Genomic DNA, 25,507 nt, shown 5'->3' on the forward strand with positions numbered 1-25,507 from the left:
TTGAACCCGGGAGGCGGAGGTTGAGGTGAGCCGAGATCGAGCCATTGCACTTGAACCTGGGCAACAAGAGTGAAACTCCGTCTCAAAAAAAAAAAAAAAAAAAAGAAAAGAAAAAGAAAAGAAAACTAGGACACAAATAATGTCAAAAGATTAATGATATGTTCTCCTCTCTAAATTACCTCAACGATTTGTAATAAGGACATCCTATCTTCATTTCCTTCTTAACCTCAACTTTGAAAGCTGAAAGGTTCCAAATGTCCAATTGTTTTAAAATAATGTGTTAAGCCTAGCTGTACTATGAGAATTACCAAACACCTGGTATAGAAATTACCATAATGTAACTTGCATACTAAATTATGAATATGTTAATTGCATTATTAAAATATTTTAATATATGGTTAACATTAATTTATAATGCTGATATTTCAAGACCACCTGGTCCCAATTCTACCTCTGACACTAGCAGATTGACCTTGGGCAACTTGCTTAAACCAGCTGTGTCCCATAGAAGCATAATGTGGGACACATAAAAAATTAAAATCTTTCTTTTTTTTTTTTTTTTTTGAGGTGGAGTTTTGCTCTTGTTGCCCAGGCTGGAGTCCAATGCCATGATCCTGGCTCACTGCAACCTCTGCCTCCTGGGTTCAAGCGATTCTCCTGCCTCAGTCTCCCAAGTAGCTGGGATTACAGGCATGTGTACCACGCCCAGCTAATTTTGTATTTTTAGTGGAGATGGGGTTTCACCATGTTGGTCAGGCTGGTCTCGAACTCCCAACCTCAGGTGATCCACTCACTTCAGCCTCCCAAAATGCTAGGATTACAGGCATGAGTCAACACGCCCAACCTAATTGAAAATTTTCTTTTTTTTTTTTAAGACAGAGTCTCGCTCTGTTGCCCAGGCTGGAGTGCAGTGGTGCCATCTCGGCTCACTGCAAGCTCCACCTCCCGGGTTCATGCCATTCTCCTGTCTCAGCCTGCCAAGTCGCTGGGACTACAGGTGCCCGCCACCACACCCAGCTACTTTTTGTATTTTTAGTAGAGATGGGGTTTCACCGTGTTAGCCAGGATGATCTCGATCTCCTGACCTCGTGATCCACCAGTCTCGGCCTCCCAAAGTGCTGGGATTACAGGCATGAGTCACTGCGCCTGGTTAACTTAAAATTTTCTAGTAACCAGATTAAAGAATGTGAAAAGAAACAGGTGGGCCGGGCGCGGTGGCTCAAGCCTGTAATCCCAGCACTTTGGGAGGCCGAGACGGGCGGATCACGAGGTCAGGAGATCGAGACCATCCTGGCTAACACAGTGAAACCCCGTCTCTACTAAAAATACAAAAACTTAGCTGGGCAAGGTGGTAGGCGCCTGTAGTCCCAGCTACTCGGGAGGCTGAGGCAGGAGAATGGCATGAACCCGGGAGGCGGAGCTTGCAGTGAGCTGAGATCCGGCCACCGCACTCCAGCCTGGGCGACAGAGCCAGACTCAGTCTCAAAAAAAAAAAAAAAAAAAACAGGTGAAATTAATTTTAATAATGTATTTCACTTAAGCCAATATATCCAAAATATTTCAACATGTAATTAATGTACTCCAATGTTAATGAGATAGTTTAAAGTCTTTGAGGCCGGGCGCGGTGGCTCAAGCCTGTAATCCCAGCACTTTGGGAGGCCGAGGCGGGCGGATCACGAGGTCAGGAGATCGAGACCATCCTGGCGAACACGGTGAAACCCCGTCTCTACTAAAAAAAATACAAAAAACTAGCCGGGCGAGGTGGCGGACGCCTGTAGTCCCAGCTACTCCTGAGGCTGAGGCAGGAGAATGGCGTGAACCCGGGAGGCGGAGCTTGCAGTGAGCCGAGATCCTGCCACTGCACTCCAGCCCGGGCGGCAGAGCGAGACTCCGTCTCAAAAAAAAAAAAAAGAAAAAAAAAAAGAAAGTCTTTGAAATCCAGTGTGTGCTTTACACGTAGATCACGATTCGGACAAGCCACTTTTTTTTTTTTTTTTTTTTTGAGACAGAGTCTCACTCCATCACCCAGGCTGGAGTGCAGTGGTACGATCTCAGTGGTAAGATCTCGGGTCACTGCAATCTCTGCCTCCCGGGTTCAAGTGATTCTTGTGCCTCAGCCTCCCAAGTAGCTGGGATTAGAGGAACCTGCCACCACACCTGGCTAATTTTTGTGCTTTTAGTAGAAACAGGGTTTCACCATGTTGGCCAGGCTGGTCTTGAACTCCTGACCTCAAGTGATCCACCCGCCTCAGCCTCCCAAAGTGCTGAGATTACAGGCGTGAGCCACCACGCCCGGCCCAGACAAGCCACGATTCAAGAGCTCAATTGCTACATGAGCTAATGGATATGACATTGGACAGCACAGGCTCAAACTTCTGCCTCAGTTTTCTTATCTGTTAAGTATGTATAATAATAGTATCTGTCAGCTGCATGCAGTGGTGCACACCTGTAGTCCCAGCTACTGGGGAAGCTGAGGCAGGAGGATCGCTTCAACCCAGGGGTTCAAGGCTGCAGTGAGCTATGATCTATCATGTCACTGTACTCCAATCTGGATGACAGAGGGAGACTCCATCTCTTAAAAAAAAAAAAAAATATATATATATATATATATGTGTGTGTGTATATATATATATAAAATAAGTCAATTAATTAAGAAAATGCTGTCTCATGTGATTGAATTTGTTAATGGATACAACAAAGTGCTTACGACACACTCAGAATTTTAAAAATAAAACGTTGTTGGCTGGGCATGTGGCTTATGCTTGTAATCTCAGCACTTTGGGAGGCCAAGGTGGGTGGATCACCTGAGGTCAAGAGTTCGAGACCGGCCTGGCCAACATGGTGAAACCCCATCTCTACTGAAAATACAGATTATCCACAGTGGCACATGCCTATAACCCCAGCTACTCAGGAGGCTGAGGCAGGAGAATTGCTTGAACCCTTGAGGCAGAGGTTGGAACGAGCTGACATTGCACCACTGCACTCCAGCCTGGGCAACAGAGTGAGACTCCATCTCAAAAAAAAAAAAAAGCAAAACGTTGTTAGTGGGTGGAGGAGCTCAGTGGTCAGAGGCTGGGAACAACATCACATCATTTCTTTGGCTTGCTTCACAGAGGAAGATAACCCAAGACCCTCTGCAAGAGTAATCTGATGGTCTAGAGAAGAGTTTGTTGCCACTCAGAGTAGAGGAGATCTCATAACAGGAGGATGAGCAAAGCTGTAATCACAGGTGAGCAAAGCTGTAATCACAGGTTAGCAAAGGTCACAGGGGCACTGATAGCATACATTTGAAAAAGATCACAAGATTTGCCCAGTAAAACATTAATGATTTTGTTGAGACGGTTAGTGTTATCTCTTCAATGACTGATACATAACCCTATCTTATTTTAGCTCATTTCTGCAATAAAAAGTGCCAAATAAGCAACTGCTCTTAAATTATTATCTTAATCTATTTGCAAACAATTCAGTAAAAAGTGTTTTTGGGCTGGGCACGACGGCTCACACCTGTAATCCTAGCACTTTGGGAGGCCGAGGCTGGTGAATCATGAGGTCAGGAGTTCGACACCATCTTGGCTAACACGGTGAAATGCTGTCTCTACTAAAAATACAAAAATTAGCCTGGCATGGTGGTGTGCGCCTGTAATCCCAGCTACGCGGGAAGCTGAGGCAGGAGAATCGCTTGAACCCGGGAGGTGGAGGTTACAGTGAGCTGAGATTGCGCCACTGCACTCCAGCTTGGGCGACAGAGAGAGACTCTATCTCAAAAAAAAAGAAAGGAAAAAAAATGTTTTTCTCTCCATTTTTCAGGTTAGGGATTGTATAGACGAAATGAAGGGAAAATAGCTAAGTTACACAAAGGTCACCCAAACAGACAGAACAAAACTTTGGACCTGGGTTTATCCGTTTCCCAAGCTCATGTTATTTTCATTTACTAAAAAGTACCATAGGTTCTGCCAGATATTTAAATCAAATAGATTTTAAAATGTGTCTTTTCACAATACCATGTCTTATCACTATATAGGTATATGTTCAAATATTAATTCCTCTTTTTGTGGATTTTATTTATTTATTATTATTTTTGAGACAAGGTCTTGCTCTGTCACCCAGGCTTGAATGCACTGGTGTGATCATAGGTCACTGCAACCTCAGACTCCCCTGTTCAAGAGATCTTCCTGCTTTAGCCTCTGGAGTAGCCAGAATTACAGGCATGCAGCACCATGCCTGGCTAGTGTATTTTGTTTGTTTGCTTTTGTTTTTAATGTTTAGTAGAGATAACATGTTGCTACATTGCCCAGGTTGGTCTTGAAATCCTGGGTTCAAGCGATTCTCACATCTTGGTCTCCCAAAATGCTGGGATTACAGGCATGAGCCACTGTAAGGCCTAGCCTTTTGTGGACTCTAGTTTTTAAAATGGTACTACATTTTATATATTAATGCCAGATTTGTCAAGAGCCCCAAAAATCAGGAAGTAAGGAAGTATTCTGAGTAGGAAAAATAGTTATCATAAAGTTCAGTGCCCTGGATTCAAGACTATTCTCTTTGAAAAAAAAATTTTTTTGCCGGGCACAGTGGCTCACGCCTGTAATCCCAGCACTCTGGGAGGCCGAGGTGGGTGGATCACGAGGTCAGGAGATCGAGACCATCCTGGCTAACATGGTGAAACCCCGTCTCTACTAAAAATACAAAAAATTAGCCGTGCGTGGTGGCGGCGCCTGTAGTCCCAGCTACTCGGGAGGCTGAGGCCAGAGAATGGCAGGAACCCGGGAGGCGGAGCTTGCAGTGAGCCGAGATTGTGCCACTGCACTGCAGCCTGGGCGACTGAGCGAGACTCCGTCTCAAAAAACTAAAAATAAAAAAAATAAATAAAATAAAATAAATTTTTTTTTCTTTAATCAACTCTCAAGTGCTTGGACAAGACCAATCTCATAAGAGTCTTCAGGGCCTCATTCTGAATCTATTGGTTTGCATTTTGCATAAAGTTACAGCAGTTCTCATGATGTGGCTTCCAAACTTGTAACAGATCAGAATGGTGTTAGAGGAAAATTAGCTGCTTCAGGTGGCATATCAACGACAATTAAGCAACAAGTGATTTCCTGTCAGCACAGAAGGAAACAAAAAATTTTAAAGGAAAACTCAAGCCCTCCAAAGAACATTAATAAAGAATCATTTAGTAGGGCCAAATGGTCCTGGTGTTTTTTAGCAGGCAGAGAGGTTCTAATATAGCTTAGAAATGTTCCTACATATGGTCGGGTGCGGTGGCTCACGCCTGTAATCCTGGCACTTTGGGAGGCCAAGGCAGGTGGATCACGAAGTCAGGAGTTCAAGAACAGCCTGGACAACATGGTGAAACCCTGTCTCTACTAAAAATACAAAAAAGTAGCCGGGCATGGTGGCGAGTGCCTGTAATCACAGCTACTCAGGAGGCTGAGGCAGGAGAATCGCTTGAACCCAGAAGGCAGAGATTGCAGTGAGCCGAGGTCGTGCTACTGCACTCCAGCCTGGCCTGGGTGGCAGAGTGAGACTCTGTCTCAACAAACAAACAAAAAATCATTGTACGTAGGAACATTTCTTTTTTCTTTTTTTCTGAGTCAGAGTCTCGCACTGTCTCCCAGACTGGAGTGCAATGGCGTGATCTTGGCTCACTGCAACCTCCACCTGAAGGGTTCAAGCAATTCTCCTGCCTCAGCCTCCCAAGTAGCTGGGATTACAGGCATGCACCACCACGTCTGGCTAATTTTTGTATTTGTAGTAGAGACGAGATTTTATCATGTTGGCCAAGCTGGTCTCCAACTCCTGACCTCAGAAAATCTGCCTGCCTTGTCCTCCCAAAGTGCTGGGATTACAGACATGAACCACCACGCCCCGCCTACAATAATTAATATAAAAATATTTTGGGTCAGGTGCAGTGGCTCACGCCTGTAATTCCAGCATTTTGGGAGGCTGAGGCAGGTGGATCACCTGAGGTCAGGAGTTCAAGACCAGCCTGGCCAACATGATGAAACCCTCTCTCTACTAAAAATACAAAAAAAACCCAAACATTAGCTGGGCATGGTGGTGGGTACCTGTAATCCTAGCTACTTGGGAGGCAAAGGCAGGAGAATTGCTTGAACCCGGGAGGCAGAGGTTGCAGATCGCGCCATTGCACTCCAGCCTGGACAATGGAGTGAGACTCTGTCTCAAAAAAAAAAAAAATATATATATATATATATATATATATTTCTATATATATATATTCCTCTCTATATATATTTCCCATATATATATTTCTCTCTCTCTCTATATTCCTCTCTCTATATATTTTCCTATATATATATTCCTCTATATATTCCTATATATATATATATTCCAATATATATTTATATATATTGGAAGGCCGGGCGTGGTGGCTCATGCCTATAACCCCAGCACTTTGAGAGGCCATGGCGGGTGGATCACAAGGTCAGGAGTTGAAGACCAGCCTGGCCATCATGGTCAAACCCCGTCTCTACTAAAAATACAAAAAAAAAGTAGCAGGGCGTGGTGGCGGGCTCCTGTAATCCCAGCTACTCAGGAGGCTAAGGCAGAGAATTGCTTGAACCTGGGAGGCGGATGTTGCAGTGAGCTGAGATCATGACACTGCACTCCAGCCTGGGCGACAAAGCAAGACTCCGTCTCAAAAAAAAAAAAAATTTTTTTTGGAGCTTGTAAGGAATCCTGTTAGCTACTATCAAAAGTCTCCATCCATCCATCCATCCATCCATCATCCATTCACCCATTCAATACTGTATTTAAATGGAATCTGTATCTAGGGAGTTTAAGTTCAAGTAGAGGGGAGACACATAAATCATCACAGTAGAGTGACAGTATAGTACAATGCCTGACACATAGTATGTACTCAGTAAGTATTTATTGAGTAAGTAAAAGAATGCATAATATAGGTAAAATAAGAACATAAAAGAGATAAATTTTTAACATGGCAAAACTCTATATCTACCAAAAAAAATTTAAAATTAGCTGGCCTGGTGACATGCAGCTGTAGTCCCAGCTACTTGGGAAGCTGATGTGGGAGGATGGCTTTAGCCCAGGTGGTCTAGGCTGTAGTGAGCCGTTATCACATCACTGTGCTCCATCCTGGGTGACACAGTGAGACCTTGTCTTAAAAATAAAAAATAGTAGGCCGGGCACAGTGGCTTATGCCTGTAATCCCAGCACTTTGGGAGGTCGAGGCAGGCAGATCACGAGGTCAGGAGATCGAGACCATCCTGGCTAGCACAGTGAAACCCCGTCTCCACTAAAAATACAAAAAGTTAGCCAGGCGTGGTGGTGGGCGCCTGTAGTCCCAGCTGCTAGGGAGGCTGAGGCAGGAGAATGGTGTGAACCCAGGAGGAGGAGCTTGCAGTGAGCCAAGATCGTGCCACTGCACTCCAGCCTGGGAGACTGAGTGAGACTCCGTTTCAAAAAACAAAAATAAAAATAAATAAATAAATAAATAGCTTGCTGCCACCAACATGGAGACTTTGTACCGTGTCCCATTCTTAGTACTTAAGTGTCCCAACCTGAAGCTGAAGAAGCCGCCCTGGCTGCACATACCATTGGCCATGACTATGTATGCTCTGGTGAAGGTGTCTTACTTCCTCATCACTGGAGGAATAACTTATGATGTTATTGTTGAACCTCCAAGTGTTGGCTCTATGACTGATGAATATGGGTATCAGAGGCCAGTAGCTTTCTTGGCCTACAGAGTAAATGGACAATATATTATGCAAAGACTTGCATCCAGCTTCCTGTTTACAATGGGAAGTTTAAATTTCATAATCCTGGACCCATCGAATGCACCAAATATCCCAAAACTCAATAGATTTCTTCTTCTATTCATTGGATTCGTGTGTGTCCTATTAAATTTTTTCATGGCTAGAGTATTCATGAGAATGAAACTGCCAGGCTATTTGATGGGTTAGAGTGCCTTTGAGAAGAAATCAGAAGGATTGTGGTAGTACAGAAGGAGCGCCTTTAGGTCTTAGAGCCACGGCACTTTTTATGTGGGAAAGAACTATGCAGATTTGTGACTTGTTAATTCTCAACTGTTGCTTTACTATTCGAAGAGTCCCCTTTATCCATATGATAAATATTTACATAATGAGAAGCTAGTCTGTGTTATGTTCAGGCACATGGGACATATACAACAGTAATGAGGATACTGGATTTGCTCCTGTCAATGAAGTTTTAAAGGCTGTACCAATCCTCCAGTATGACATGTGGAAAAGAATAAAGAGCAGCATTAAAAGAAATATCTAGTGAAAAAACAGGAAGCGTATTGAAGCTTGCACTAGAATTTCTTCTTGGTATTAAAGAGACAATTTTATTACAGTATTTTTTTTTCCTGCTGTCCTGTTGCTATACCAAGTATGTTTAGTGGCATTTTCTTCTTAGTTTTTCATTTCTTACTCCATATCTACAACTATAGTATCAAATAATTATTTTTCATAACCCCCTTAACATTTTTTGGAGCTGACATTTCTGATTTTCAGAAATTAACATAAAATTAAGAAGCAAGGTTCCATAAGCTGAGAACTCTGGACAGCTCATCAGCTTTTCCTATGGTGCTTTGCCTTTAACTAGAGTGTGTGATGGTAGATTATTTCAGATATGTACATAAGACTGTTTCCTGAACAATAAGATGCATGAAAGGAGCAGAAATAAATACTCTTCCTAATTAAAAATAAAAAAATAAAAATAAATAAATAAGGCCCGGCGCGGTGGCTCATGCCTGTAATCCCAGCACTTTGGGAGACCAAGGCAGGCAGATCATGAGGTCAGGAGTTCGAGACCAGCCTGGCCAACATGGTGAAACCGCGTCTCTACTAAAAATACAAAAATTAGCTTGGCATGGTGGTGGGCATCTGTAATCCCAGCTACTCAAGAGGCTGAGGCAGGAGAATCGCTTGAACCTGGGAGGTGGAGTTTGCAGTGAGCCAAGATCAAGTCACTGCACTTCAGCCTGGGTGACAGAGCGAGACTCTGTCTCAGAAATAAATGAATGAATAAATGAATTAATTAATAATAAAATAAATAGGCTGGGTGCGGTGGCTCAAGCCTGTAATCCCAGCACTTTGGGAGGCCGAGACGGGCGGATCACGAGGTCAGGAGATCGAGACCATCCTGGCTAACATGGTGAAACCCCGTCTCTACCAAAAAATACAAAAAACTAGCCGGGCGAGGTGGCGGGCGCCTGTAGTCCCAGCTACTCGGGAGGCTGAGGCAGGAGAATGGCGTAAACCCAGGAGGCCGAGCTTGCAGTGAGCTGAGATCCGGCCACTGCACTCCAGCCCAGGCGACAGAGCAAGACTCCGTCTCAAAAAAATAAATAAATAAAAATTAAAAAAATAAATAAAGTAGACTGGTGTGGGGTGGGGCTGGGGGTAGCAGAGCCCAGAAGAGGGATCTTGAACTGTGTTTCATAAAAGTAAGGAAAGCATTTGAATAATAAGGAGCAAGATATTTGAAGGCAAAGTGGTGGGGAAGAGTAAGACATACTCAGGGCCCTGTGTGTAGTGCTGGAATGGCTGGTCATGAGGCAGAAGCCACAAGCCAGGACTAGATTGTGAAGAGCTTTGTGTATTAAGCTGAAGAATTTGGATTTTATTGAATCCAGTGTATCCAATCCAAGCATTTACTGAATACTTGGAGTGGAAGGAGAGGTGCCACCTGGTTAGATTTTTGTTTTAGAAAGATCATTCTAGGGTACATCACAGGATCAGAGTCAGAAAGACTACTCAGAAAGTCCTAGACTATCTTTAAAATGCGTGGGGGTGGGACTGGAGGGATGGTGAGAGTCTTAATAAAGATAGTGGCAAATGCAAAGACAGAGAAGGGAAGTACTACAAAAGAAGTTGGTATAAGGAGAATTCAATGACTATTGTGGGGAAAGTAGGAGGGAGAGAAGAAGTTTAGGATAATCCCTAAAATTCTAGATTTCATGTGAAAAGGCAGAGAAGCAGCTGAAGTTGGTTTTGGACACCCAGAGTTTGAAATGCTTAATGGGCCTGAATAGTTGACTTCTGGGGTATGTTTTATCCTGATCCTGGTCTTTGAGCATTATTATTCTTCATATCTCCATATGCATTGTTCAAAAACTAAAGCACAGATAAGAAAAGAAACTTTAAATGACACAAACTAAAATGTTGCTTGCATGTTCAACTGAATAAAATATTGAGGTAATTATCTTAAAAGTTAACATATAAAGTACTTTTAGCAAAACAGGAAAATAATTGTTTAGTTTTGGGGTCTAGACATTGTTTTCCTTGTCACTGCAATAAATTACTCTCCATTTCTCTCCTGTTTTCTCTGATCTATTTTTGCAAAGTCACATTTATGTACCATCTGCAAACCAATGAAATTTGCTATTCAGATTTTCCTAGTTGGCTATAAATATTCTGCTCCCATTTGCAGATCCTTAGATCATATTTTAATTTATAAAAATCATAAAAGGTCAAACACACATTTTCCCATCTAAAAACCTATGTCTAACATTATTTTCTCTCCTCATATTCCCTCCATGATCTCACCAAAAGCTAATACTTTGAAAGAAAGACATTCTGGCCGGGCGCGGTGGCTCAAGCCTGTAATCCCAGCACTTTGGGAGGCCGAGGCGGGTGGATCACGAGGTCAGGAGATCGAGACCATCCTGGCTAACATGGTGAAACCTCGTCTCTACTAAAAATACAAAAAAAAAACTAGCCGGGCGTGGTGGCGGGCGCCTGTAGTCCCAGCTACTCGGAGGCTGAGGCAGGAGAATGGCGTGAACCTGGGAGGCGGAGCTTGCAGTGAGTCGAGATCGCGCCACTGCACTCCAGCCTGGGTGACACAGCGCGAGACTCCGTCTCAAAAAAAAAAAAAAAAAAAAAAAAAAGAAAGACATTCTATCATATGGTTGTTCTAAACACCACAGCAAGTCCATAGAAGAGTACTTTACCCTTTGACTTACTCAAGTAGCTGGTTTTCACTTTGGCTCTTCATGTACCAAGCATGCTGCCCTGGAGGAAATGGAAATTATCCCAGTGGAGAAGAAGGTCAGAAGCCTCTTCCAGAGGTTTCATTCAATCTAGGATTACTGTTCTTGTCCCTTAAGGTCGACATAAATAGTGTTGACCAAATGATTAAAATACTTACAAACAAAGTGGTATTTCCTAACTTTATACATTTCCTATTGGAAATACTGTCCTGGGCTTCACCCAGGGCCATATTCATGAAGTTATCATTACACTCCTGAATGCAAAAGTAGGCCTATATTAATTTCAATGCAATCTTTGACTCTTAAAGTCACTTGTTTTTTTTTTTTTTTTTTTTTGAGACGCAGTCTCGCTCTGTCGCCCAGGCTGGAGTGCAGTGGCCAGATCTCAGCTCACTACAAGCTCCGCCTCCCGGGTTTACGCCATTCTCCTGCCTCAGCCTCCCGAGTAGCTGGGACTACAGGTACCCGCCACCTCGCCCGGCTGGTTTTTTGTACTTTTTAGTAGAGACGGGGTTTCACCGTGTTAGCCAGGATGGTCTCGATCTCCTGACCTCGTGATCCGCCCGTCTCGGCCTCCCAAAGTGCTGGGATTACAGGCTTGAGCCACCGCGCCCGGCCCTTTTTTTTTTTTTTTTTAGATGCAGTTTCGATATTGTTGCCCAGGCTAGAGTGCAATGGCGCCATCCTGGCTCACCGTAACCTCCACCTTCCAGGTTCAAGCAATTATCCTGCCTCAGCCTCCCGAGTAGCTGGGATTACAGGCATGTGATACCACGCCTGGCTAATTTTTTGTATTTTTAGTAGAGACAGATTTTCTCCATATTGTTCAGGCTGGTCTCAAACTCTTGACCTCAGGTAATCTGCCCGCCTTGATCTCACAAAGTGTTAGGATTACAGGCGTGAGCCACCATGCCCATCCTCTATTTAGTTTCTTAAAATATATTGTGATAGGTGGCCGGGCACGGTGGCTCACGCCTGTAATCCCAGCACTTTGGGAGACTGAGGCGGGTGGATCACCTGAGGTCAGGAGTTCGAGACCAGCCTGACCAACATGGAGAAACCCCATCTCTACTAAAACTACAAAAAAATTAGCCAGGTGTGGTGGTACATGCCTGTAATTCCAGCTAGTAGGGAGGCTGAGGCAGGAGAATCGCTTGAGCCTGGGAGGCGGAGATTGCGGTGAGCCAAGATCGTGCCATTGCACCAGCCTGGGCAACAAGAGTGGAACTCTGTCTCAAAAAATAAATAAATAAACATATATATATATACACACATATATATATAGTGATAGAAGATGCTGTGGCCGGGAGCGGTGGCTCAGGCCTGTAATCCCAGCACTTTGGGAGGCCGAGGCGGACAGATCACAAGGTCAGGAGATTAAGACCATCCTGGCTAACATGGTGAAACTCCATCTCTACTAAAAATACAAAAAATAAGCCAGGCGTGGTGGCATGCACCTATAGTCCCAGCTACTCAGGAAGCTGAGGCCAGAGAATCGCTTGAACCTGGAAGGCGGAGGCTGCAGTGAGCTGAGATTGTGCCACTGCACTCCAGTCTGGGCAACAGAGTGAGACTCTGTCTAAAAAAAAAAAAAAAAAAAAGAAGATGCTGTGGTGTCTGAGGTTAACATAGTAGCTGGGACGATAGGCCTGGCTAAATTAGAATCTTCATACCAGACACCACAGCATCTTCTATCACAATAAGGAGAATCCTTGAGACTAGGAGGGCTGCAGTGTGCTAAACCAGTCAGATGTCTGCACTAAGTTCAGAATCAACATGGTGACTTCCTGAGGGCAGGGGACAACCAGGTTACCTTGGTAGAGGTGAACAGGCCCAGGTTGGAAAGAAAGTAGGTCAAAACTTTCATGCCGATGAGTGGTGCAATCGTGCCTGTGAACAGCCATTGCACTCAGCTTGGGCAACATAGCAAGACCTGTTTTTTAAAGGAATAAAAAGGATTCTAATTTATGCTACTCTACAATAAAAAGGAATGAACCACTGATGCATGCAACAACTAGAATGAATCTCCAGGGAATTTTACTGAACAAAAAAAGCCAATCTCAGATGGTTACATATTCTATGATTCCATTTATATAACATTTTCAAGATATTACTTTGATAATTTAAAAATTTATTTTAGGGACCAGGTGCAATGCCTCATGTCTGTAATCCCAGCACTTTGGGAGGCCGAGGCAGGTGGATCACTTGAGGTCAGGAGTTTGAGACCACCCTGGACAACATGGTGAAACCCCGTCTCTACTACAAATACAAAAATTAGCCAGGCATGGTGGCGGGCGCCTGTAATCCCAGCTACTCGGGAGGCTGAGGCACGAGAATCACTTGGACCTGGGAGGTAGAGGTTGCAGTGAGCTAAGATTATGCCACTACACTCCAGCCTGGGCAGCAAAGTGAGCCTCCATCTCAGAAAATAAAATAAAATTACATTAAAATAAATACTATTTTCAAAAAAACACAAGGATATAAAACATAAAAGACATTTGAGTTTTCCTTATTTAATCTTCCTACTTAATCTTCACAGATTAATGTATTTGGAAACAATGAACAGCTGTAAATTATAAATCTTTTTCTCTAGTCTCAGTGAGATTTGTCAAAATTCTTTTGGTAACAATGGAAGAGATATGTGGTTAGGAGATAAGGGTCTTGTCAGGAATACTTCATACTGATTAGTGATGCAAAGCTGGCCCTGGGCATGATGTACCTGGCTGCCAATTTTTTGTTGTTTAACCGCTAAAAACAGCTAACTAAAAATGGGCCGGGAGCGGTGGCTTACGCCTGTAATTCCAGCACTTTGGGAGACTGAAGCGAGTGGATTGCCTAAGGTCAGAGTTTGAGACCATCCTGGCCAACATGGTAAAACCCTGTCTCTACTAAAGACACAAAAATTAGTTGGGCATGGTGGCATGTGCCTGTAATCCCAGCTACTGGAGAGGCTGAGGCAGGAGAATCAATTGAACCCAGGAGGCGGAGGTTGCAGTGAGCTAAGATTGTGCCACTGCACTCCAGTCTGGGTGACAGAGCTAGACTCTGTCTCAAAACAAGCAAATAAATAAATACATAAATGAAAGGAGTTAGGCATGTGTCCTCCAACTGCTAAGTTTTATCTAAGGGACCATAAACACTGCAGCTTCCGTATACTGCTGTAATCACCTTAGTTTGGCTTCTCATCTTTTGTGACCAAAATGTATCCTGTGTGGTGATGAGACACCGGAAACTAGTGCCAGGTCCTCCATGGCGCTGCTGCTGTGTTCCCTGTCCCGTGTCCTTTCTGGAAACTAAATTTGGTGCTGACTAAGCCTGTAGTATCTGTGAGCTTGAATAAGTGGAACCTGAAATCCACTCTGGTGGTCTTCAGCATGACAATAAACTAAAGGACCACAGCACTTAGCCAAAATAATAACAAGCCACTTATTCAAGCATGAGGGAATACAAGAATACAAATATGATCTTTTATAAACTAGTGATAGAATTTAGCTTTATTGTGCCATGGTTACTCAGTTAATGGACAAACCCTCTACAACACTTGTCAGTTCCAGATTCCTCATAGCAAATAAGTGGCTGTAGGGAAGAAAGTCACACAAGCACTTGCAAAAATTTTAATTAGAAAAAAGCATATAAAAAATAGGTTTAGCAGAGTTATGCTTTATGGGCCAAACAGGTTTCAGTTCAGATTAATTTAATCAGGCTTCCTAAATTTGTTTTTTACCTCTTTCCATTCAACAGAGCATAAATATTAAATGCTTATATAAAATACATTTCATTTGAATGTTTTAAATACAATACAAAATTTGAGCACAAAACAATGCATTATAGTCTATTGAAGAAATTTACAAAACACTAATGAAAAATTAACAGCTTCAAGTAAGTAGATAGTACTATACAAATGCTTGTCCAACAAATGCCATTGTAAACAGAGGAAGAGCTGGTGCAGTGGCTCATGCTTATAATCCCAGCACTTTGGAAGGCCGAGGCAGGCAGGTCACGAGGTCAGGAGATTGAGACCATCCTGGCTAACACGGTGAAACCCCATCTCTACTAAAAATACAAAAAATTACCCGGGCATGGTGGCGGGTGCCTGTAGTCCCAACTACTCGGGAGGCTGAGGCAGGAGAATGGCGTGAACCTGGGAGGCAGAGCTTGCAGTGAGCCGAGATGGTGCCACTGCACTCCAGCCTGGGCGACAGAGCAAGACTCCATCTCAAAAAATAAATAAATAAATAAATAAATAAATAAATAAACAGAGGAAGAAAATGCAACCAGCCTGGGCATCATGGCGAGACCCTGTCTTTACAAAAAATACAAAAATTATCCGGATGTGGTGGCAAGCACCTTTAGTCCCAGCTACTTGTGAGGCTGAAGTGGGAGGGTCACTTGAACCCTGGAGGCAGAGGCTACAGTGAGCCTAGATGGCCCACTGCACTCCAGCCTGGGCAACAGAGCAAGACCCTGTCAAGTAATGGATAACCCCACAAGACTGTCTGATAGCCTGATCACGGTAGCTGGCAATTTGTAGAAAGCAACACTTAGAACCCATTTTATCATTCCTGATTGAGCTGTCTATGCTTTCACGTGAGTTTTGAGCTTATTCGTCATCTTGTTGATCTTTCTTTCCAGCCTGGCGGATCTGGCAAACTTGACCATCATGTTGACCACGGATAACTCTTGCTTCATATCCTGGATCTCTGCTCTCATCTGTGACTCCTGCTCTGCATCCTTGCGCTGCACCCTGGCCATAAAAGAGAAGGACGGGAGTAGGATCTGAAGGACGCGGCACCCAAACAGGAATCTGAGCACCAGCAGCCACGCCCAGCGGTTAGCCTTGGCCATGCCCATGTCAGACGCTCCTGGTGGCATAGGCACCGTTAGCTATGGTAGCTCCATGGGGATCACGTTGGCATCCACCTATGTAGCAGCTCTGAAATGACAACATTTTAGAAATGGCAGACGAAGTGGATGCCAGGGTTTAAGGAGAAGTGTTTATAAAAGGGAAACACATGAGATCCTCCTGGTGTTGAAACTGTTGAATAACTTGCCTGTGGTAGGTGGATACACGAATCTACAAAGGTGGTAAAATTGTGTAGAAGTTAGTACACACACACTCACAAGTAGGGACAAATAAGTATAAGTAACACTGGAAAAATCTGAATAAAACTAGTGGATTGATAACGTAAACATCATGGTAATGGTATTACACTATAGCTTTGTAAAATGTTATCATGGGGATAACTAGGCAAAGTGTGCAAAGGATCTTGCTGTTTTTGCTTATTTCTTATTACTGCATGTAAATCTACAATTATCTCAATAAAAACCTCAATTCAATAAAAAATGTCAGGAATCCATAGTTTCTTTATACCAATATTACGTCATCATATAATATGTTTTGTTGTTGTTATTTTCTGTTTTTGCTTTTGTTTGAGACAGGGTCTCTCTCGGAGTGCAGTGGTGCAATCGTGGTTCACTGCAGCTTCCATCTCCTGAGCTTAAGTGATTCTCTCACCTCGGCCTCCTGAATAGCTGGGACCACAGTGGTATGACACCATGCCTGGCTAATTTTTTAAATTTTTTGTAGAGACAGGGTTTTGCTATGTTGCCCAGGCTCATCTCAAACTCCTGGGCCACAGTGATCCTCCGGGCTTGGCCTTCCAAAGTGCTGAGATTACAGGTGTGAGCCATCGTGTTTCATATAATATTTTAATTATTATATATTTATTATGTAAGGTTTTTGTATGGTATCAAATATTATAATAAAAATGAAGTCGATTTACTGATATGGAAACATGCTGTATTGTAAAGTTAAAAAAAAGGACCTTGTCAAGTAACATGTATAACATAATCCCCAAAATGCACTTGTCTTTGCAAATACAGGTGCTAAGAGTTTTGAAAGGATAAAAAAGAAGCAGTTTACAGTAGTTATCTCTGGGGCATGGGACTACAGGAATAGGGAGTGAAGGACACTTATTTTTCACTTTATGTGTACTTCTTTCTTTCTTTCTTTCTTTTTCTTTTTGAGACAGGGTCTTACTCTGTTGCCCAGGCTGAAGTGAAGGGGCATGATCAGGGTTCACTGAAGCCTCGACCTCCCTGGGCTCAGGCGATCCTCCCACCTCAGCCTCCCGAATAGCTAGGACTGCAGGCATGTACCATACCCAGCTAATTTTTGTATCTTTAGTAGGGATGGGATTTCACTATGCTGCCCAGACTAGTCTTGAACTTCTGGGCTCAAGCTACCTGCCTTTCTCAGCCTCCCAAAGTGCTGGGATTACAAGTGTGAGCCACTGCGCACAGCCCATTTTATGTGTAATTCTGTAATGTTTGCATGCTATTTACCATGAGCATGTACTACTTTTATAATTAAAATTCTACAAAAAAATTCTAGCTTAATAGCAATCTAAAATTTTAATAAAATTTTGTAAAATATTGGGATATATTTGCAAATATGAGGGTAGAAAATGTCTGCAATAACTTCAGGCAATAAGGTAGCAACATGTTGTCACCTAAAGACCAATGTGTTCTTCAAAATTTGGCTGCTCTATAAAATCTATTAGTTTGAAAAAGCCAAAAATGACTGAAAAAGGAGAAAAATAATTCCTTTTTAAAGCGCTTATGTAAAAAAAATGTGCCCAGTTCTAGTGCTCTTTCCATTTGTGGTGATTTCCTCAAATCATAAACAATTATCGTTTATTTCATGCTGATTTTCATAGAACATGTGCTGAGGTTGTAAGCAAGCATATGATACCCCCACCCCGCCAACTTGAAAATGTTAATAACATAGCTACTGGGAAATAGGGCATATGCATAAAAGATAAATAACTATACAATAGGCCAACTTGAAAATGTTAATAACATAGCTACTGGGAAATAGGGCATATGCATAAAAGATAAATAACTATACAATAGGCCAGGAGTGGTGGTTCATGTTTGTAATCCCAGCACTTTGGGAGACAGAGGCGGGTGGATCACCTGAGGTCAGGATTTCAAGGTCAGCCTGACCAACATGGAGAAAACCTGTCTCTACTAAAAATACAAAAATTAGCTAGGCATGGTACTGGGTGCCTGTAATCCCAAGTACTAGGGAGGCTGAGGCAGGAGAATCACTTGAACCCAGGAGGTGGAGGTTGTGGTAAGCCGAGATCATGCCATTGCACTGTAGCCTGGGCAACAAGAGTGAAACTTCGTCTCAAAAATAATAATAATAGGCCTGGTGTGGTGGCTCACACCTGTAATCCCAGCACTTTGGGAGCGAGGCGGGAAGATCACAAGGTCAAGAGATCGAGACCATCCTGGCCAACATGGTGAAACCCCATCTCTACTAAATACAAAATACAAAAATTAGCTGGGCTTGGTGGTGTGCACCTGTAGTCCCAGCTACTTGGGAGGCTGGGGCAGGAGAATCGCTTGAATCTAGGAGGTGGAGTTTGCAGCGAGCCAAGGTTGCACCATTGCACTCCAGCCTGGGGACAGAGCAAGACTCCGTCTCAAAAAATATATATAAAATAATAATAATAACTATACAATATAGCACAAGTATGTGTATTATATAAGTACTACATATATATTATATAAGTAATACATAAGTATTATGTATATTATTTGGTTGCTATAGACAGTGAGTGTTCATAAATTATCATAGGATGAGGTAATAGCAAAAGTATAGGAAAATCCAATCGTGCTTTTGGCAGAAGATAGAATAAATTTGGGATTTTATTTAAGATTGAGTAGACTGATTCAGCTGAAGTAAGGTTTATGTAGAGAAGAGACAGGAAATAAAGTTGGAAAGGAAGGATGGAGTCTTAATGTGAAAAGCCTTGAACATCAGCCACCTGACAATCAGTCTATATTTAATATGAATAAAACTTTGTTCAAGATCCATTTAAGCTAGAATATCTAAATTTCAGACTATTGATTTGTTCTGTGTAGCTGAAACTCCTACCCTTTTAGTTGATTAGTTTTAAGATTGTTTTGGACCTTACTTATATTGATTTGAAATGTTTACTTGGGAGTGGGCCCAATTCTCTCTCTCTCTCTTTTTTTTTTTTTTAAACAGAGTCTCACTCTGTTGCCCATGGTGGAGTGCAATGGCATGATCTTGGCTCACTCCAACCTCCATCTCCCGGGTTCGAGCGATTCTTCTGCCTCGGCCTCCCGAGTAGCTGGGACTACAGGCACCCGCCACCACTCCCAGCTAACTTTTTGTATTTTTAGTAGAGACGGGGTTTCACCATGTTAGCCAAGATGATCTCGATCTCCTGACCTCGTGATCTGCCCGTCTCGGCCTCCCAAAGTGCTGGGATTACAGGCGTGAGCCACCGTGCCCGACCTGAAGTGGGCCCAACTCTCTTTAGAAATTTATTACCCAGTCGGACGGGGTGGCTCACGCCTGTAATCCCAGCATTTAGGGAGGCTGAGGCAGGCAGATCATGAGGTCAGGAGTTCGAGACCAGCCTGGCCAACATGGCGAAACCCCGTCTCTACTAAAAATCCAAAAATTAGCCGGGCATGGTGGTGGGTTCCTGCAATCCCAGCTACTCAGGAGGCTGAGGCAGGAGAATCGCTTGATCCCAGGAGGCAGAGGTTGCAGTGAGCTGAGATTGTACCATTGCATTCCAGCCTTGGCGACAAGAGCAAGACTCTGTCTCAAAAATAAATAAATAGGCCAGACGCAGTGGCTCATGCCTGTAATCCCAGCACTTTGGGAGGCTGAGGCAGGCGAGTCACAAAGTCAGGAGTTCAACATCAGCCTGGCCAACATGGTGAAATGCCGTCTTTACTAAAAACACAAAAAATTAGCTGGGTGTGGTGGCGGGTGCCTATAATCCCAGCTACTCGGGAGACTATTGCAGGAGAATCACTTGAACCCGGGAGGTGGAGGTTGCAGTGAACCAAGATCGTGCCACTGCACTCCAGCCTGGGTGACAGTGCAAGACTCCATCTCAAAAATAATAACAACAAATAAATAAATAAACATTAATTTTAAAAAAAAGAGATTTATTACCCCTTTCAGTTTTGCACAGATGCTAGTCATGTGAAGAAGATAGGTGAAGGCGTTCTAGGCAGATGGAACCCAGGATATGTAAGGCCAGAGTCACAGGCAAGACTGGCTTCTGAGGAGGGAGAATGGCAGGAACACAGCATGAATGAACAGCAGAAGGAAATCAGCTCAAAAGGTCAGTTATGGAAAAGATTGGAGATGTCATCAAAGTGGGGCCTGTGTGGGAGAAACTGATAGCTTGAAACAATTTTATTATACAAACAACGGAACCAGTAATATTTGCTTAAAATATTATTTGAATGGTTGAATAACATTCTATAAAACATCCCAAAATGTGGAAGCTTCATAATGTATGTACTCGATCCTCTCTTTTAGAATATTTAGCTGACTTCCAGATTGTTATTGTTTATTTATGTTTTATCTATTATAACCAGTGCTACAATGAAAATCTTTGCTAGGGTGCATGGCCACCATGTAGACCAGCCTGGTCAACATGGTGAGGTAGAGGTTTCAGTAAGTCAAGAATGCACCATTGCACTCCAACCTGGGCAAGAAGAGCAAAACACTGTCTCAAAAAAAAAAAAAAAAAGGAAGAAAGAAAGAAAGAAAGAAGAAATGTTGAAAGATTATTCTACATATAACCATAAAATTTCTTTTTATTTGTTGAGACAGAGTCTCACCCTGTTGCAGAGGCTAGAGTGCAGTGGCAGCATCTCAGGTCATCACAGCCTTCAACACCTGGGTTCACGCGATTCTCCTGTCTCAGCCTTCCGAGTAGCTAGGATTACAGTCACATGCCACGCCCGGATAATTTTTGTATTTTTAGTAGAGACGAGGTTTCGCCATATTGGCCAGGCTGGTCTCCAACTCCTGACCTCAGGTGATTCACCCCCTTGGCCTCCCAAAATGCTGGGATTACAGTCGTGAGCCACCACACTCGGCCATTTTTTTTTTTTTTTTTTTTTTGTGACAGAGTCTGGCTTTGTTGCCGAGGCTGGAGTGCAGTGGTTATCATAGCTCATTGCAGCCTCAATCTCCTGGGCTCAAGCGATCCTTCAGTCTTAGCCTCCTGCATGGTTAGGAGCAGGAGGCAAGCACCATCACACTCAGCTAATTGTTTTTTTGATATGGAGTGTCCCTCCTGTCACCCAGGCTGGAGTGCAATAGCGTGATCTCAGCTCATTACAACTTCCACCTTCCAGGTTCTGGCCTCCCAGGTTCAGGTCCTGCCTCAGCCTCCTGAGTAGCTGGAATTACAGGTGGCTGCCACCACACCTGGCTAATTTTTTTGTATTTTTAGTAGGGACAGGGTTTCACTGTGTTGGCCAGGCTGGTCTTGAACTACTGACCCCAGGTGATGCACCCTCATCGGCCTGCCAAAGTGCTGGATTACAGGTGTGAGCCACCATACCCCACTAGCTCATTTTTTTTATGTTTAATAGAGGTAAGGCCTCATTATGTTGCCTAGGGCGGTCTCAAACTCTTGGCCTCAAGTGATGCTCCCGCCTCAGACTCTCACAGTGTTACAACTACAGGCTTGAGTCCTTACACCCAGCCTCTTTTTAATTTTTTTTTTTTTTTTGAGACAGATTCTCACTCTGTCACCCAGGCTAGAGTGCAATAGCAAGGTCTTGGCTCACTGCAACCTTCGCCACCCAGGTTCAAATGATTCTCCTGCCTCAGCCTTCTGAGTAGCTGGGATTACGGGCACCCACCACTATGCTTGGCTAATTTTGGTATTTTTTTTTATTATTATTAATTAATTAATTTTTTTGAGACAGGGTCTTGTTCTGTCACCCAGGCTGGAGTGCAGAGGCCTGATCTCAGCTCACTGCAACCTCCGTCTCCCAGATTCAAGCAATTCTCCTGCCTCAGCCTCCCAAGTACCTGGGATTTCAGGCATGCACCACCATGCCCAGCTAATTTTTGTATTTTTTTTTTTTTTTTTTTGAGACAGAGTCTCGCCCTGTCACCCAGGCTGAAGTGCAGTGACACGATCGTGGCTCACTGCAACCGCCACCTCCCGGGTTCAAGCGATTCTTCTGTCTCAGCCTCCTGTGTAGTTGGAACCACAGGCGCCTGCCACCTCGCTGGGCTAATTTTTGTAGTTTTTAGTAGAGACGGAGTTTCGCCATGTTGGCCAGGCTGATCTTGAACTCCTGACCTCGTGATCCACCCGCCTTGGCCTCCCAAAGTGCTGGGATTACAGGCGTGAGCCACTGTGCCTGGTCATTATTATTATAATTTTTTTTTGAGAGGGAGTTTCACTCTTCTTGCCCAGGCTGGAGTGCAATGGCGCAATCTCGGCTCACTGCAACCTCTGCCTCCCAGGTTCAAGCGATTCTCCTGCCTCAGTCTCCCAAGTAGCTGGGATTACAGGCATGCACCACCATGTCCAGCTAATTTTGTATTTTTAGTAGAGACGGGATTTCTTCATGTTGGTCAACCCATGTTGGTCAGGCTGGTCTCGAACTCCTGACCTCAGGTGATCCTTCCGCCTCAGCCCCCCAAAGCGCTGGGATTACAGGCATAAGTCACCGCACCCAGCCTTTTAAATTTTTTTTTTTTTTTTTTTTTTTTGAGATGGAGTCTTGCTCTGTCACCCGGGCTGGAGTGCAGTGGCCGGATCACAGCTCACTGCAAGCTCCGCCTCCCAGGTTCTTGCCATTCTCCTGCCTCAGCCTCCCGTGTAGCTGGGACTACAGGCACCCGCCACCTCGCCCAGCTAGTTTTTTGTATTTTTTAGTAGAGACGGGGTTTCACCATGTTAGCCAGGATGGTCTCGATCTCCTGACCTCGTGATCCGCCTGCCTCGGCCTCCCAAAGTGCTGGGATTACAGGCTTGAGCCATCGCGCCCGGCGCCTTTTAAATTTTTAAATAACTATCAGTCTTAGGACTATCTTCCCTAATGCAAAAAGTATATCAATATTTAGAAGGGCTTTTATTTCAAAGCAAAGGAATGCAGATTTTATCCTGAAGCAATAGAAAGCCATGAGGGCTGTTTAAACAGGAGAGGTTTTAAAAAGTAAGTTACTCTGGGTGAATTATGCTGGATGTTCCAGGATAGGAAGAACTCTGTGGGGTCATTATTAAGAAACTAAACAAAACACCGAAAGAGTGGCTGAGAGCCTTGACTAAAGCCAAGGATACAGAAAAAAAAGAAGGGGAGATTCCCATATTAGAATTCACTGGATGTGGTGAGTCATTATAGAACCTGAGAGATGTAGAGAGGTCTAGGATGACACTAAAGTTTCTAGCTTGAGTGATTTGGTTCATGGTAAGAATCTCCATCTAGGCTGGGAATGAAGAGGATGGAGGAGGTTTAGAGAATTTGTGTAGACGGATACATAGGTAGGATACATGACAGAGAAGGGTTGCATTGTATTTTAAAACTCTCATATTTTAGGCACTGTCACTCAGGCTGAAGTGCAGTGGCACAATCTCAGCTCACTGCAGCCTTGATCTCACTGGTTCAAGTGATCCTCCTGCCTCAGCCTCCCAAGTAGCTGGGACTACAGGTGCGTGCCACCACGCCTGGCTAATTTTTGTATTTTTTTTTTTTTTCTTTTTTAGACGAAGTCTCACTCTGTTACCCAGGCTGGAGAGCAGTGGCACGTTCTCGGCTCACTGCAACCTCTGCTTCCTGGGTTCAAGCAATTCTCCTGCCTCAGCCTCCCAAGTAGCTGGGACTGCAGGTGCTTGCCATTATGCCCAGCTAATTTTGTTGTTGTTGTTTGTTTGTTGGAGACAAAGTCTTGCACTGTCACCTGGGCTGGAGTGCAATGACATGATCTCAGCTCACTGCAACATGTGCCTCCCAGGTTCAAGTGATTCTCCCGTCACAGCCTCCTGAGTAACTGGGATTAAAGACTTCTGCCACCACGTCTGGCTAATTTTTTGTATTTTTAGTATAGAGAGGGTTTCACTATGTTGGCCAGGCTGGTCTCGAACTCCTGACCTTGTGATCCATCTGCCTCGGCCTCCCAAAGTGCTGGGATTACAGATGTGAGCCACCGTGCCTGGCCCAATTTTTGTATTTTTAGTATAGATGGAGTTTCACCATATTGGCCAGGCTGATCTCAAACTCTTGACCTTGTGATTCACCTGCCTTGGCCTCCCAAAGTGCTGGGATTACAGGTGTGAGCCACCGCACCCGACCAATTTTTGTATTTTTTATAGAGATGAGGTTTTGCCATGTTGCCCAGGCGGTCCAAGGGCTGGGATTATGGATTTTTAAAAAGCAGCCCATGGGGCAGAAGGAAAACCAAGACAGTGTGTGGAGTCCTGGAAGTCAAGTGAAGAAATTTATGTCAAATAAATTTTTTTTGAAGATAAGTCAGAGAAGAACTGACCAAAATTGACCAAAGCAACAAAGATGGAACTGGAGGTCATTACGTTAAGTGAAACAAGCCCAGACACAGAAAGACAAGTATTGCATGTCCCCACCCATAAGTGGGTGCTTAAAAATGTGTATACTTATCCCAGAACTTTGGGAGACAACATTTCAGAAAAAATTTTCTACACGTGGAGCAGAAGCATGAAATTACAGAGGGATGGGGATGTATGCTTATGGGAATGAGCCAGTAGAGAGGGAAAATAGATGATACATGGGAAAGTGAGAGCCGGAGGGAGAGAGAGGAGGGAGAGTACTTATAAGAATGACATTCACGCCGGCGCGGTGGCTCACGCCTGTAATCCCAGCACTTTGGGAGGTCGAGGCGGGTGGATCATGAGGTCAGGAGATCAAGATCATCCTGGCTAACATGGTGAAACCCCGTCTCTATTAAAAATGCAAAAAATTAGCCCGGTGTGGTGGCAGGCACCTGTAGTCCCAGCTACTTGGGAGGCTGAGGCAGGAGAATGGCGTGAACCTGAGAGGCGGAGCTTGCAGTGAGCCGAGATCGCGCCACTGCACTCCAGCCTGGGTGATAGAGTGAGACTCTGTCTCAAAAAAAAAAAAAAAAAAAGAATGACGTTCACAAGTAAATTTGAGGAGATCTGATCAAGTGCCCAAGTGGAGGGCTTGGCCTCTCATAAGAGCATGCACAATTCATTCATGGTAAGACGATAAAAGGCATCATTCAGCATATGGGCAGATGAACACAATGGTGATGAAACTATGTGGAACCTCCCTTTCATTCCCTCTGTTTTCTTGGTGAAATAACAAGGTCATCAGTTGAGAATGAAGAATCCAGGCCAGGAGTGGTGGCTCACACCTATAATCCTAGCATTTTGGGAGGCCGAAGTAGGTGGACTGCTTGAGGTCAGGAGTTCAAGACCAGTCTGGCCAACATGGTGAAACCCCGTCTCTACTAAAAATACAAAAATTAGCCAGGCATGGTCACGTGCACCTGTGATTCCAGCTACTCCAGAGGCTGAGGCATGTGAATTGCTTGAACCCAGGAAGTGGAGGCTGCAGTGAGTCTACACTGCTCCACTGCACTTCAGTCTGGGCAACCACAGAGTGAGACCCTGTCTCGAAAAAAAAAAAAAAAAAATTCAGGGGTAG

At 43.9% G+C, this 25,507-nt stretch overlaps 1 pseudogene; it reads left to right on the forward strand.

The window, feature by feature from the left end:
• Window positions 1–7,478: 7,478 nt before the first annotated feature.
• On the forward strand, window positions 7,479–7,937 carry LOC112624255 (annotated as a pseudogene).
• Window positions 7,938–25,507: the final 17,570 nt, after the last annotated feature.

This window comes from Theropithecus gelada, chromosome 5 (genome assembly GCF_003255815.1).
Source record: "Theropithecus gelada isolate Dixy chromosome 5, Tgel_1.0, whole genome shotgun sequence".
NCBI lineage: Eukaryota > Metazoa > Chordata > Mammalia > Primates > Cercopithecidae > Theropithecus > Theropithecus gelada.